Below are 14,073 nucleotides of genomic sequence, written 5' to 3'. Positions count from 1 at the left end.
AGAAAAGAAAAGAAAAGAAAAGAAAAGAAAAGAAAAGAAAAGAAAAGAATATTGAGACTACAAAAAAGAAATCAGAAGACTAAAAGGTTCCAGGACTGATACAGTCCTCAAATTTCTCAGCCCCAAAGTCTCAAAAAAGAAAGCAGAAAGGAAGAGATACTAGTTTTCTACAGAAAAGTTAACTATTTATAAAACTGCATGTTCTGAATATACTAAATATATGAGAAGAAAAGCATACTAACCTTTGACCAATTGATATGTGGACTACCAAAAGGAAATAATTACAAAGCATATACCTTCTTGATACAAACTACAAATATGTCAGTAATAGATTAAAAAAAGCATTTTTCAGTTATGCAAATATAGACCTTTTGCTGGCAACTAACTCTAACAGTAATTTCTTAAGCAGGGAATGAATTACATATAATCTTCTGTACAGTTTAATTAGTATAAAATTTTTCTAAATAAAAGAAAAATATCAAAACCACACATCTAGCTTAATATTACCTTTGCATTTTCAACCCCTATATAAGTAGGTATTAAGTCCTGTCTTACACAAATAATCTGAGCTCTTCAACCTAAAAGTTTATTGCCCTTGATATGATGTTTATACCTTTAACTTGCCTAAAACATAAGCAGGAAAAAAATTAAGGTTAGCTATACGAATTTATGGTCTTTGGTCTATTAACCTGCATTACAATACACTGAAAAGCATCATACTGAAAATAATCCATTTTCACTGATAGTAAAAAAAAAAAAAAAAAAAACAAACCAAGTGTATTACACCTGTCTTGTGAAAATCCTATTTATTCAAAATAGAATTAAAATCTGCACAGGATTTATTACATTTGTTTACTTTGAAATTGACAAGGGGATTTTAAAATTTACATGGAAAGGCAAAGAAAATAGAATACCCAAAATGATTCTCAAAAAGAAAAAGTTGGAGAACTTATCACCTAACTTCAAAGCTTACTATTAAGCTACAGTAATTAAGATTGTGGAAATGGCATAAGGATATCATACATCCCCAAAAAAGAGTCCAGAAATAGAGCCATACACATATAGCCAGTTGATTTTCAACAAAGGCACAAAAGCTTAAAGGGGAAAGGATCGTCTTCTCAACAAATGGTGCCAGACATTCATATGCAAAAAAATAAACCTTTATCCATACTTTGTATCATATATAAAAATTAATTCAGGGAAATGGGAAGATAGTGGCTCAGGGGTACAGGGTTTCTTTTTGGAGTGATGAAAATGTTCTAAGACTGATTGTGGTGGTGACTGGACTTTTTTTTTAATAGGAGGGTTTTTGTTTGTTTTTGAGAGAGAGAGAGAGAGAGAGAGAGAGCACATGCAAGGGGACGAGGGGCAGAGAGAGAGGACAGGATCTGAAGCGTGCTCTGCAGAGAGCCCAATGAGTGGCTTGAACTTCCTAAACCATGAGAACATGACCTGAGCCAGAATTCAGAAGCTTAAGCAACTGAGCCACCCAGGCACCCCCAGACTGTATACTTTAAGTGGATGAACTGTGGGGCACCTGGGTGGCTCAGTCGATCGAGCATCAGACTCTTGATTTCAGCTCAGGTCATGATCCCAGGGTTGTGGGATTGAGACCCGTATCGGGCTCTGCGTTGATTATGGAGACTGCTTAAGATTTTCTCTCTTCCTGGCCCTCTCCCCTGGTCTCTCTAAAATTAAAAAAAATGTTTTTAATTTAAAAAAAATGCATGGTGCTCACTTCAGGAGCACATGTGCTTTAAAAAAAAAAAAAAAAAAAAAGGGCGACTTATACACAGTATCTGATACACCACAACCACACAGACAAATCTCAAATGTATCATGGTATATGAAAGAAGCCAGGATCAAAAGGTAACATATTATATGATTCTACTTACAATGAACTATAGGAATAAAAAAAAATAGGGCTCCTGGGTGGCTCAGTCTGTTAAGCATCTGACTTCAACTCAGGTCATGATCTCACAGTTTGTGAGTTTGAGCCCTGCATTGGGCTCTGCGCTGACAGTTCAGAGCCTGCTTCAGATCCTCTGTGTCCTTCTCTCTCTGCCCCTCCCTTGTTTGCACTCTCTCTCAAAAATAAATAAACATTAAAAATAAATAAAATAGAGACTGCTTCTTTAAAAAACAAAAAAAGGAATAAAAAATAGGCAAGACTATAGGAATAAAAAAGTAATCTAACTACCAGGGACTATACAGAATAAAATGTATTACGTAAGGGGCACCTGGCTGGCTCATTCCGTACAGCATACGACTCTTGATCTTGGCCGAGGTGTCAAGTTTGAGCCCCGTGTTGGGTGTAGAGATTACTCAAAAATAAAATCTTTTTAAAAATTAATAAAATTTAGAGGTTCCTGGGTGGCTCAGTCAGTTAAGCATCCGAATCTTGATGTCAGCTCAGGTCTTGTCTCAGGATTGTGAGTTCAAGCCCCATGCTGGGCTACACACTGGGCATGAAGTCTACTTAAAAAAACTAAGGGGTGCCTGGGTGGCTCTGCCGGTTAAGCACCCAACTTCAGCTCAGGTCATGATCTCATGGTTCACAAGTTCAAGCACTGCGTTGGGCTCTGTGCTGACAGGAGCCTGGAGACTGCTTCAGATTCTGTGTCTCCCACTCTCTCTCTCTCTCTCTCTCTCTCTCTCTGCCCCTCCCCTGCTCACGCTCTCGCTCTCAAAAATAATTTTTTTTAAAAAGGCATTAAGGGGCACCTGGGTGGCTCAGTCGGTTGAGCGTCTGACTTCGGCTCAGGTCATGATTTCACGGTCCGTGGGTTCGAGCCCCGTGTTGGGCTCTGTGCTGACAGCTCAGAGCCTGGAGCCTGTTTCGGATTCTGTGTCTCCCTCTCTCTGACCCTCCCCCATTCATGCTCTGTCTCTCTCTGTCTCAAAAGTAAATAAACGTTAAAAAAAAATTAAAAAAAAAAAAAGGCATTAAAAAAAACTAACTAAAAAATAAAATTACGAGCACCTGAGTGGCTCAGTCGGTTGAGCATCCAACTTCAGCTCAGGTCATGCATGATCTCATGGTTCGTGAGTTCAAGCACCACATCAGGCTCATTGCTGTCAGCACAGAGCCCACTTTGGATCCTCTGTCCCCCTCTCTCTCTGCCCCTCTCCAGTTCATGCTCTCTCTCAAAAATAAAATATTGTATAAATAAATAAATAATTTTTTTAATTAAATTTTAGTAAAATTTTAAAATGTTTTAACCAAAGTGGATCCTCTAGGTGGTAGAACTTGAAATAATTCATGACATTTCTCTATGGCTTCTGAACAACATTCTATTGCAAACAGGTATAAAATTCATAATTTCTGGGGCACCAGGCTGGCTCGGTTGGAAGAGTGTGTGACTCTGATCCTAAGACTGCCAACTGAAGCCCTATGTTGGGTGTAGAGATTACTTTAAAAATCTTTTTTTAAAAATTTGGGAACACCTGCATGGCTCAGTCAATTAAGCATTTGACTCTTGATTTTGGCTCAGATCATGATCTCATGGCTGGTGAGTTTGAGTCCCAAGTCGGGCTCTGCATTGACAGTGCAGAGGCTGCTTGGGATTCTCCCTCCCTCCCTCTCTCTCCTTGCCCTTCACCCACTCACTCTCTCAAAATAAATAAACTAAAAAAATTTTTGTCATACCTTCTTTAAAGTTTTACTTAAAATTTTCTGTTTTTTGGGGGCACCTGGGTTGGTCAGTTGCTAAAGCATCCGACTTCAGCTCACATCATCATCAACAGTTCTTGAGTTTGAGCGCCACATTGGGCTCTCTGCTGTCAGTGCAGAGAGCCCAATGCCTCCCTCTCTCTCTGCCCCTGCCTCGCTTGTGTGTGCACACTCTCAAAAATAAATAGAAACATTAAAAAAAAAGTTTCAGTTTTCCAGCACAAGGTGGGGATGAAGTATTCTGGTTGATATTCTAATTAGTGAAGATTTGAAATTATAAAGTACATGGATCATCAAAACATTTTACATACGCAGAAGACATTTCATTGGCGAACATGCTTTTACAGTCATCAAAATGTACATAAACCACAATACAATGAGACTTTAAAATTTTTTTTTAATGCTTATTTATTTTTGAGAGATGGAGACAGAATATGACTGGGTTAGGAGCAGAGAAGGAGACACAGAACCCAAAGCAGGCTCCAGGCTCCGAGCTGTCAGCACAGAGCTTGACGCAGGGCTTGAACTCACGAGCTACAAGATCATGACCCGAGCTGAAGTCGGATGCTCAACTGACTAAGCCACCCAGAAGCCCCAAGACTTCTAAACCCAATAAGCAAGAATGCGGGCAGCCTCAACCTTCACACACAGACATATATCAGAAATATGTTTTTCTAAGTGTCTGTAGAGAAAAGCAGTATTTAAGCATCCACCAAAGAAAGCTGTGAATATGCTCCTAAACAGATACAGAAAATGAGTATTTTCATCTATATGTCCCTAATATTTATTAATATTGTGGGATATAAGCAGTTTCAAGAAGGAGCTGTTTTGAGATGTAAATGGCTTGGGAGAGGCTGCTTGGGCCTCTGATTTAAAAATAATTTTTATGGAGGGTCTGGATGGCTCAGTCAGTTAAGCATCTGACTTCGGCTCAGGTCATGTCTAGCCCCATGATGGGCTCTGTGCTGACAGCTCAGAGCCTGGAACCTGCTTCAGATTCTATGTCTCCCTCACTCTCTGCCCCTCCCCCACACATGCTCTTTCTCGGTCTCTAAAAAATAAATATTAAAATAAAAAAATAAAAGATAATTTTTATTGGCAGTTACATGGCCCACAGCCGCTTGCACCCACTCTATTGTACACTTTTTCATTAAAAAAATTTTTTTTAATGTTTATTTATTTTTGAGACAGAGAGAGACAGAGCATGAACAGGGGAGGGTCAGAGAGAGGGAGACACAGAATCTGAAGCAGGCTCCAGGCTGTGAGCTATCAGCACAGAGCCCGACGTGGGGCTCAAACTCATAGACTGTGAGATCACAACCTGAGCAGAAGTCGGATGCTTAACCGACTGAGCCACCCAAGCACCTCTACTGTACACTTTCAACCAACACTTTTTCAGACTAAAGGCCAAAACCTAAAAAGTTATTAATAATAAAATAAAATAAAAAATAATTTTGCAAGGCCCCTGGGTGGCCAGTCAGTGAAACATCTGGCTCTTGACTTCAGCACAGATCATCTTACAGTTCATGGGTTCAATCAAGCCCCACATCAGGCTCTGCACTCACAGTGCAGAACCTATTGGGATTCTCTCCACCGCCCATGACCCTCCCCTGGTCATGTTTCTCAAAATAAACTTAAATATTAATAATTACTATTATTATTTTGCAAACGGGGTGCCTGGGTGGCTCAGTCAGCTGAGCATCCTACTCTTTTGATTTCGGCTCAGGCCATGAAAAAATGCTCAACATCACTCATCACCCGGGAAATACAAATCAAAACCACAATGAGATACCACCTCACACCTGTCAGAAGGGCTAACATTAACAACTCAGGCAACAACATATGTTGGCGAGGATGCAGAGAAAGAGGATCTCTTTTGCACTGCTGATGGGAATGCAAACGGGTGCAGCCACTCTGCACAACAGTATGCAGGTTCCTCAAAAAATTAAAAATAGAACTACCCTACAACTCAGCAATTGCACTACTAGGTATTTATCCAAGGGATACAGGGATGCTGTTTCAAAGGGGTACATGCACCCCAATGTTTATAGCAACACTATCAACAACAGCCAAACTATGGAAAGAGCCTAAATGTCCATCGATAGATGAATGGATAAAGATGATGTGGTGTATATATATACAATGGAGTATTACTTGGCAATCGAAAATGATGAAATCTTGCCATTTGCCACTATGTGGATGGAACTAGAGGGTGTTATGCTAAGCAAAATTAGTCAGAGAAAGACAAATATCACATGACTTCACTCATATGAGGACTTTAAGATACAAAACAGATGAACATAAGGGAAGGAAAGCAAAAATAATATAAAAACAAGGAGGGGAACATAAGAGACTCTTAAATACAGAGAACAAACAGAGGGTTGCTGGAGGGGTTAGGGAAGGGGGGATGGGCTAAATGGGTAAGGGGCTTAAAGGAATGTACTCCTGAAATCATTGTTGTACCATGTGCTAACATGGATGTAAATTATAAAAAATAAATAAATAGAAAGAAAAAAAAAAAGTCTCATGCTCTACTGACTGAGCCAGCTAGATGACCCTAAATGGATTCTTAACAACTTTTTTAAAGAAAAAAACGCCCCTAAATGGATTCTTAATAGCTTTTTTAAAGAAAAAAAAAGCTCCACCAAAACACAACCCACAAAATGGGAGGGGCTTGTATCTAGAATACATAAATAAGTCCACAACTCAATAATAAAAAGACAAATAATCCAACTAGAAAATAGGCAAAAGAATATGAATGGTCAATTATTCAAAGAAGATATACACATAAGATGATGTTCAACATCGTTATTCATTAGTCAGGGAAATGCAAATTAAAAACTCATCTTCCTATTCCCCATTTAAAAAAAATTTTTTTTAATGTTTATTTTTGAGAGAGAGGGAGAGACAGACAGAGGGTGAGCGGGCAAGGGGTAGAGACAGAGGGAGACACAGAATCCGAAGCAGCTCCAGGCTCCGAGCTGCCAGCACAAAGCCCGACACAGGGCTCAAACCCACGAACTGCGAGATCATGACCTGAGCCGAAGTTGGACACTCAACCAACTGAGCCACCCAGGCGCCCCTCCTAGTCCCCATTTTAAAGCATGCATATTACCTTCAACAAAGCAAAATTTCTACTAAAAAATAGTAAGTGAAAATTAAAATACAGTATTCCTTATTACTAAATAAAAGGAAATAAATTATTTAAAAATTTGCCTCACTAAAGGTGATAAAATGTAGATTTTCTAGGGGTTTTCTTTAAATAGTAAAACAATTCACTGAATGCAACTCCTACATTTTCCACAAACCTTAAGAAACAGGAAATTCATATCTGGTCACTTACATTAAAGATTTTTCTAATGTCTGATACGCAGTAAAACTTCACTGTCTCTCAAGGACCAAAAGGATTTTAATAGCTATTTGGGTCAATATTTTTTTCCTGGAATATCTGAAACAAATCAAGTGAGACAGATAATTTATTGCTATTTATATTTCCTTATAAGCTTCCCATATTTAATTATAACTATTTCTTATAACATATTCCTATAATCTAAATGTTTAATTATGGGGAAATGATTAAATAAATTATGGAAAAATTCAAAAGACAAGTGGTAATGCAATTAAGAATGTTTATTAGGGGTGCCTGGGTGGTTCAGTTGGTGAAGCATCCAACTTCAGCTCAGGTCATGATCTCATAATTCGTAGGTTCGAGCCCCACATTGGGCTCTGTGCTGACAGCTCAGAGCCTGGAATCTGCTTCAGATTTTGTGTCTCCCTCTTTCTCTGTCCCTCCCCAGCTCATGCTCTGTCTCTGTCTCTCAAAAATAAAGTAAAACAAAACAAATGCTTATTAAGAGCATATAATTGAAAATAAGTGTAAGTTTTAAACTGTTTTTACAAGTTGGACTGAATTACTTTAACTATGTAAAAAATGTATACAAAACAAGACTGAAAAAAATACATTTGCCCCCAATGTAAAATTATAAGTGCTCACAAGGGGAAAAAAATCCTAAGTAATCATAAATTTCCATTAAAATAAATATAAGTGCTTATATTAAAGGAAAAGTATCAAGTAAATAAGAACAGCACACATTCTTAAATGACAAACTCTTACACTAATAAAATGTAGAACTCCCTGAAGCACCCAGGAACTTAACAGCAATGTTGTTGTTGTTTTAAGTTTATTTATTATTTGCGGGGGGGGGGGGGGGGCAGAGAAAGGGGGAGAGAGACAATCCCAAGCAGGCTCCACACTCTGTGCTGAGCCCAAAGTGGGTCTCGATCCCAAGGGATCCTGACATGAGCCAAAATCAATAGTTGGACACTTAAACGACTGAGCCACCCAGGCACCCCAACAGTAATGTTCTATTTTTGCCAGTTTAGTGCCACTTCAGTTCAAATGCTATGGAAAGAAAACCTGGTAACTTAAAATTTAACTCACTAATTAGATATCTGAGAACAAAAAGAGATGGGGAAATAGGTAAAAGGAAGAGAACTGCATGGGGAAGAGGAGCTAGAGTGCAAGAAACAGAAGAGATGGGATAAGGAATGGAAAAAGGGAAAGGTGAGGAGTGTAGGGGTAGGAAACCAAGACAATGCAAACATCCTGCCAAAGCACAGGCCCTTTCTTAAAGAGAAAGCCCAAGGGCAATTACAATGATGTTCTCATTTTCTTTCTTCCCTTTTTTAGATCATTAAATTCCTATTACATGAAATTACATTCTATAGTTTCCTAATACACAACAGCAATTTAGTATCTCGGTAAGCTATCACAGTCACACATTATACTGCAACAAGAGATGCAATCAGTAATTTCCCAATATACAAATTAATCCAGAAAATTCTCCAACTTACAGAAAAAGAAGCTTCTGGAAATCATCAGATTTCAAGTCTAAAAACAAAGTTAACACCTATACAACTAGCATTCACACCAATATGTATAAGACAAAAATCACACTTGTAGAAGCCATTAATATGTCAATTCTAGGCTATACTATATTCATCAGAAAAAAGCTTTATTTTTTCAGAGATCTCAAGAGATATTTTGGAGCCTCAGTTCCAACAGTAAAATAGTAAATAAGGGTAGCAGACTGAATAATACGCCAACCCTAAACATACCATAAATCTATCACAGTAGAATAAATTAAGCAAAAATATTTGTTTCCATATTAAATATTTAGTACTCATGGGGCGCCTGGGTGGCTCAGTCGGTTGGGCATCCGACTTCAGCTCAGGTCATGATTACAGTCTGTGTGTCCGAGCCCCGCATCAGGCTCTGTGCTGACCACTTAGAGCCTGGAGCCTGTTCCTTAGTATGTTTCTTCCTCTCTGCCCCTCCCCACTTGTGCTCTGTCTCTCAAAAATAAACGTTAAAGAAAAATTAAATATTCAGTACTCAGGATAAGTGATATCATCATTTACTATATACACAGTAACTTTCAAAAGAGGTCTCTATGGCAAAACGAAAAGCTAGCAACCATGTTAATACCACCTCCCCCTTTTTAATGTTAGTGATCCATGAAACCCAAAAGTCTGGAAACCATTTTCCTACACCACATGTAAAATAACAACCTCAAATGAGTATGGTTATTAAAAAAACAAAAAACATATCTTTGCATAATGCTTGAGACTGAGAAAGAGCTCAACAAAGGTTGGTAAAAATATAACTTAGAAGAGAGTAAACCACTTGCCAAGTACTCTACCTACCAGTAAACTGGTGTACCTATACACAATAATGTAGATTTTTATTTGAATATTAATATTAGACTCTTATTCTGGGGTGCCTGGGTGGCTCAGTTGGTTAAACATCCCACTTCAGCTCAGGTCATGATCTCATGGTTAGTGGGTTCGAGCCCTGCATCGGGCTCTGTGCTGACAGCTCAGAGCCTGGAGCCTGCTTCAGATTCTGTGTCTCCCCCTCTCTCTCTGCCCCTTCCCCACTTGCACTCTGTATCTGTCTCTTTTTTTTTTTTAATTTTTTTTTTCAACGTTTTTTATTTATTTTTGGGACAGAGAGAGACAGAGCATGAACGGGGGAGGGGCAGAGAGAGAGGGAGACACAGAATCGGAAACAGGCTCCAGGCTCCGAGCCATCAGCCCAGAGCCCGACGCGGGGCTCGAACTCACAGACCGCGAGATCGTGACCTGGCTGAAGTCGGACGCCCAACCGACTGCGCCACCCAGGCGCCCCTGTCTCTGTCTCTTAAAGATGCATAGATGTTAAAAATAAAAAATAAAAAATAAAAAAATATTAGACTCTTATTCTGATGAAGAACATGGCCATGAACACTGAACAGAATTTTTATGAGACCCTACTTTCAGTTTCTTCAAGTCTGAGAATTAGCCAGAGACATTATTTTCAGGGTCTATCACTGTCCACAAGCTCTGTGTTTGCAAAACTAATCCCCTTACATCAGCATATTTGGCTTAAGATGGAAGACCAACAATAAAGGTCAACAGTACACAGATTCATACTGAGGAGCATTTCAATAACACCAGTAAGTTTTTCTTTTTGCATTAATTTCTACTTTCAATTCAGCTGGAATAGTGCTTGTTCAGTCAGATTTGTCCTGAGAACCACTGTTTTACAGAGAGTGAAAAGGGAAAACCTAAATTTGAATCACTAACCTGCAGAAACAAGATCTAATAGGCCCTGCCATTTTAGAAAACAGGAGCATATGTCTGTGTGAATACAGAAACAAATATGGTGGTTCTATTTGGATGATGGGTTTACAACATGGGGCACTTGGTTTTCTCTTTTGTGCTATTTGCTTTCCAGGTTTTCTATATGGAGCACATATCTCTTGATGGACACACCTTGTAACTAGGAAAAAAAACCTAGGACTCACAAACATATGGCCAACTAATCTTTGACAAAGCAGGAAAGAATATCCAATGGAATAAAGTCAGTCTCTTCAGCAAGTAGTGCTGGGAAAACTGGTCAGTGACATGCAGAAAAATGAACCTGAACCACTGTCTTACACCACACACAAAAAATAAACTCAAAATGAATGAAAGACCTAAACATAAGACAGGAAGCCATCAAAATCCTTGAGGAGAAAGCAGGCAAAAACCTCTTTGATCTTGGCTGCAGCAACTTCTTACTCAACACATCTCCGGAGGCAAGGGAAACAAAAGCAAAAATGAACTATTGGAACCTCATCAAAATAAAAAGTTTCTGCACAGCGAAGGAAACAATCAGCAAAACTAAAAGGCAACCGACAAAATGGGAGAAGATATTCGCAAATGATATATCAGATAAAGGATTAGTATCCAAAATCTATAAAGAACTGATCAAATGCAACACCCAAGAAACAAACAATCCAGTGAAGAAACGGGCCAAAAACATGAATAGACACTTTTCCAAAGAAGACATCCAGATGGCCAAATGACACATGAAAAAATGCTCATCACCACTCATCACCCGGGAAATACAAATCAAAACCACAATGAGATACCACCTCACACCTGTCAGAAGGGCTAACATTAACAACTCAGGCAACAACATATGTTGGCGAGGATGCAGAGAAAGAGGATCTCTTTTGCACTGCTGATGGGAATGCAAACGGGTGCAGCCACTCTGCACAACAGTATGCAGGTTCCTCAAAAAATTAAAAATAGAACTACCCTACAACTCAGCAATTGCACTACTAGGTATTTATCCAAGGGATACAGGGATGCTGTTCTGAAGGGGCACATGCACCCCAATGTTTATAGCAGCACTATCAACAATAGCCAAACTATGGAAAGAGCCCAAATGTCCATCAATGGATGAATGGATAAAGAAGATGTGGGGTGTGTGTGTGTGTGTGCGTATACATACATACATATATAATATACATATATATATATATACGTATACATATATATACATATACATATATATACATATACATATATATATACATATACATATATACATATATACATATATATACATATATATACATATACATATATATACACATATAGATATATATATATACATATACATATATATAGATATATAGATATATAGATATATATAATGGAGTATTACTTGGCAATCGAAAAGGATGAAATGTTGCCATTTGCAACTACATGGATGGAACTAGAGGGTATTATGCTAAGCAAAATTAGAGAAAGACAAATATCACATGACATCACTCATATGAGGACTTTAAGAGACAAAACAGATGAACATAAGGGAAGGGAAGCAAAAATAATATAGAAACAGGGAGGGGGACAAAGCATAAGAGATTCTTAAATATGGAGAACAAACAGAGGGTTACTGGAGGGGTGTGGGAGGGGGGATGGGCTAAATGGGTAAGGCACATTAAGGAATCTACTCCTGAAATCAGTGTTGCACTATATGCTAACTTGGATGTAAATTTAAAAAATAAATTACATATAAATACACACACACACACACACACACACCTAGGAAGCAACAGAGGGAAAGAATACCCCAGATACCTATAAGGGGACTAAACAGAAACAACACAGTATGCAATCAATGAAAGACTGACCTCAAAGAGAGGAAATACAATAAAAAAAAGAATAAATCGGTAGTTTCTAAGACCAGTAAGAATACCACACAAATGGTCACGGACGTATAACAGGTGTTTCAGTTTATTGATAATAAAGGATGTAATCCATGATGAAGAGCTAACTTACAAATTGCTCCAAATAACACTGCATCGGGGCGCCTGGGTGGCTTGGTCGTTTAAGCGTCCGACTTCGGCTCAGGTCATGATCTCACGGTCCGTGAGTTCGAGCCCCGCGTCGGGCTCTGTGCTGACAGCTCAGAGCCTGGAGCCTATTTCAGATTCTGTGTCTCCCTCTGTCTCTGACCCTCCCCCGTTCATGCTCTGTCTCTCTCTGTCTCAAAAATAAATAAACATTAAAAAAAAAAAATTCAAATAACACTGCATCATCACTCATAAAACAAAAACTACAGGGGGGCACCTGGGTGGCTCAGTTGGTTAAGCATCCAATTCTTGATCCTGGCTCAGGTCATGACCTCGTGGTTCATGAGACTGAGCCCCACCTCTGGCTCTTCACTGACAGTGCAAAACCTGCTTGGGACTCTCTCTCTCTCATTCTCTGCCCCTCCCCAACTCATGAGCACAGGCTGTCTCTCAAAATAAATAAATTAACATTTTAAAAAAACAAGAAACACAAAACTATGCAACAGAAGAACTAGGTAGAAATACATAATTAATAAGATAGATATAACTTATATCAAAAGCACCCTGAAAGCAGAATATACCTACAGTACCCACAGAACACTGTACAAAAGTCTAAGTAAATATTAAGCCACAAAGAAAATTCTAATAAATATCCAAAATCAGAAACAGCACAACTGGGGCACGTGGGTGGCTCAGCCGGTTGAGCGTCCGACTTCGGCTCAGGTCATAATCTCACAGTTCATGAGTCTGACCTCTGCATCAGGCTCTCTGCTGTCAGAAAAGAGCCTGCTTCAGATCCTCTGTCCCCTCCTCTCTCTGCACCACCCCCACTTGCTCTCTCTCAAAATTAAATAAACATTAAAAAAAAATAGGGTGCCAGGGTGGCTCAGTTGGTTAAGCATCTGACTCTTACTTTCATCTCAGGTCATGATCTTGCATTTTATGAGTTCGAGCCCCGCATCAAGTTCCACACTGACAGTACAGAGCCTGCTTAGGAGTCTTTCTCTCTCTGTCCCTCCCCTGCTCATGCTCTCTTTCTCAAAAACAATAAACAACAAAAAAAAATTTTTAATGAAATAGCACAGCCAACAGTCAAAACACAAAAAGATTAGAAATTAATTACATCAGAACACACACACAAAAAAAATCCTACTACCTAAAGCTCTAAACTGTCTCTTGATCAAAGAGGAAACCAAAAATAAAACTGCAGAAAACAATGACAATGAAAATACTGCATTTAAGAACCTACAACATGCAGCTAAAGCAGTAATCAGGAAAATTCACTGCCCACTCAAGTACTAAGAAGAAAATTCACAGCACAATGACTTAGGATATAAAAAATCACCTGAGGAAAACACAAGAATGGAAACAGGGACATAAGCACAAAACAATCCATTAAAAATCAGAAAAATGACCAACTAACAAATTAACCCAAGAGCTGTAATTTGGAAAATAAACCATCCAACTAACTTAATTTTAAAAGGAAGGGGTGGGGGGGCACACCTGGGTGGCTCAGGTCATGACCTCACTGCTCGTTGAGTTTGAGCCCCGAATCAAACTGTGCTGACAGCTCGGAGCCTGGAGCCTGCTTCAGATTCTATCTCTGTCTCTCTGCCCCTCCCCTGCCCGTGCGCTCGCTCGCTCTCTCTCGCTCTCTCAAATATAAAACAAAAAAACAAAACAAATATATATATATATATATATATATATATATATATATATATATATATA

At 38.8% G+C, this 14,073-nt stretch overlaps 1 protein-coding gene across 3 annotated transcripts in view; it reads right to left on the bottom strand.

The window, feature by feature from the left end:
• Positions 1-14,073, bottom strand: part of UBAP1 (ubiquitin associated protein 1) — a 61,749-nt gene that overhangs the window by 27,992 nt on the left and 19,684 nt on the right. The window lies entirely within an intron of this gene.

Source organism: Panthera uncia, chromosome D4, assembly GCF_023721935.1.
Source record: "Panthera uncia isolate 11264 chromosome D4, Puncia_PCG_1.0, whole genome shotgun sequence".
NCBI lineage: Eukaryota > Metazoa > Chordata > Mammalia > Carnivora > Felidae > Panthera > Panthera uncia.
The sequence above is the reverse complement of the archived record's forward strand: the minus strand, read 5'-3'. Positions and strand labels throughout refer to the sequence as shown.